Source organism: Plodia interpunctella, unplaced genomic scaffold, assembly GCF_027563975.2.
Source record: "Plodia interpunctella isolate USDA-ARS_2022_Savannah unplaced genomic scaffold, ilPloInte3.2 Pint_32, whole genome shotgun sequence".
NCBI classification, from domain to species: Eukaryota; Metazoa; Arthropoda; class Insecta; order Lepidoptera; family Pyralidae; genus Plodia; species Plodia interpunctella.
In genome coordinates this window covers 30001-32500 of record NW_026525652.1, presented here as the reverse complement: position 1 = coordinate 32500, position 2500 = coordinate 30001, and the positions used below count along the sequence as shown (strand labels likewise).

Genomic DNA, 2500 nt, shown 5'->3' with positions numbered 1-2500 from the left:
TGAGTTGCGCGACCGAAGCCGCGCACACCTAAATGGCGACGCCTATTTAGCAGGCTAGAGTCTCGTTCGTTACCGGAATTAACCAGACAAATCGCTCCACCAACTAAGAACGGCCATGCACCACCACCCACCGAATCAAGAAAGAGCTGTTAATCTGTCAATCCTTCCGGTGTCCGGGCCTGGTGAGATTTCCCGTGTTGAGTCAAATTAAGCCGCAGGCTCCACTCCTGGTGGTGCCCTTCCGTCAATTCCTTTAAGTTTCAGCTTTGCAACCATACTCCCCCCGGAGTCCAAAATCTTTGGTTTCCCGGAAGCTGCCCGCCGAGCCATTGTAGTAACGTCGGCGGATCGCTAGATGACATATTTACGGTTAGAACTAGGGCGGTATCTAATCGCCTTCGAACCTCTAACTTTCGTTCTTGATTGATGAAAACACCTTTGGCAAATGCTTTCGCTGATGTTCGTCTTGCGACGATCCAAGAATTTCACCTCTAACGTCGCAATACGAATGCCCCCAGTTATCCCTATTAATCATTACCTCGGAGTTCTGAAAACCAACAAAATAGAACCGAGATCATATTCTATTATTCCATGCACGAAATATTCAAGCAGCATTTTGAGCCCGCTTTGAGCACTCTAATTTGTTCAAAGTAAAATTGTCGGCCCACCTCGACACTCACTGAAGAGCATCGCGATAGGATTTTGATATTGAACCGGTGTTTTACCACCGATTCACCGACGATATGCTCCGCAAACGTGTCAGTATCACCGCGGATGCGGTGCACCGACAGCGCGGCGCACAAATGCAACTACGAGCTTTTTAACCGCAACAATTTTAGTATACGCTATTGGAGCTGGAATTACCGCGGCTGCTGGCACCAGACTTGCCCTCCAATTGTTCCTCGTTAAAATATTTAAAGTGTACTCATTCCGATTACGAGGCCTCGTAAGAGTCCCGTATCGTTATTTTTCGTCACTACCTCCCCGTGCCGGGAGTGGGTAATTTGCGCGCCTGCTGCCTTCCTTGGATGTGGTAGCCGTTTCTCAGGCTCCCTCTCCGGAATCGAACCCTGATTCCCCGTTACCCGTGACAACCATGGTAGTCGCAGAAACTACCATCGAAAGTTGATAAGGCAGACATTTGAAAGATGCGTCGCCGGTACTGGACCATGCGATCGGCAAAAGTTATCCAGATTCATCAAAATTAACGACTTCGAGCGCGAGTCCGCACCCACCGTCGATTGGTTTTGATCTAATAAAAGCACTCATCCCATCACTGGTCAGAGTTCTGATTGCATGTATTAGCTCTAGAATTACCACAGTTATCCAAGTAACTGAGTAAGATCTAAGGAACCAAAACTGATATATTGAGCCATTCGCGGTATCGCCTTAATACGGCTTGCACTGAGACATGCATGGCTTAATCTTTGAGACAAGCATATAACTACTGGCAGGATCAACCAGGGAGCTAACAAAAAGCGCGCGAGCGCGCTCTCTAGTCAGCGTGTGTGTTGTGTGTGAACACGACACAGTGAAACGCCGCGTCTCGTCCGAAGACCGGACGAGAGCGGCGCGTGCCATCTTCCTACTCTACTCATTCTCCTCCGTTATAGGGAAAGAGAGCGAAGCGAGAGAGCACTGTGGAGTTTTTGTGTTTATTTTATAAACACGGGTCGAGAGAGACCTCAACCGAAAGTTCGCTAATAGACGCGACGCTTTGTAAACATCGTTACGTTTTTCACATATAGTGAAAGCGTACGCATTCACGTCAGAACACCCGGTGTCGGTGGGGCCAGAAACACAAGTCGTACGAACGAAGGGTCCTCGGTATACGATTATTTTATATTATAGTGGTGTGTTGTGTGGGCGAAGAGAGAACGCCCCGCCGCCGGTGGCAGTGTGGCTAACAGCGGAGGAGACGTTTCTCTTTAACCCGGTAATTTTTGTTGGGTGGTCGGCGACGCGCACTACCCGCACGGCAATAACTACCGTGAGGCCTGTGGGACACGTCACCTTGATCGACCTAGTCGGACGGATGAGCATTGGTATCAAAAAACGCACACCGTGTGTCCGTCGGTCGACAGTGAGGGCGAAAACGACAAACTCTCCATTAAACATAAAACACATACACAACAAACGACGTACACTTTTTTAAACACTAAACCCAGCAAGAGTTTGTTTCGTTTGTCAGTCTGTCTCTAATATTACAACATACACAACACACACAACAACAACACACATTGCAGCGTATCGTAAAAAAATATACAACACACCACACACAACACCGCCGCCGTATGTGTATATAAATATATAAAAGTTATAATATAGAAACAAATTAACAAGCACGCAACATCACAGAGCACGTCACCTATTGGATGATTTTGTATGTAAAAGGAGAGTTGGTATCGTTATCAGAAACGAGAGCGCGCGCGCGCGCTCAAGCGCTCTCCCCGAATCTTATAAATTGTGCGCAGAGACGACGGACACAGAGCGCCGGCGC

The 2500-nt window shown here is 48.0% G+C and overlaps 1 non-coding gene across 1 annotated transcript in view; it reads right to left on the bottom strand.

Annotated features, from left to right (window-relative positions):
• The window catches only part of LOC128682711 (small subunit ribosomal RNA), a 1908-nt gene extending 441 nt beyond the window's left edge, over positions 1–1467 (bottom strand). Inside the window, exon 1 of the ribosomal RNA XR_008406179.1 lies at positions 1–1467. This exon is cut by the window's left edge and continues 441 nt beyond it. This is a non-coding gene — a ribosomal RNA (small subunit ribosomal RNA).
• Positions 1468–2500: the final 1033 nt, after the last annotated feature.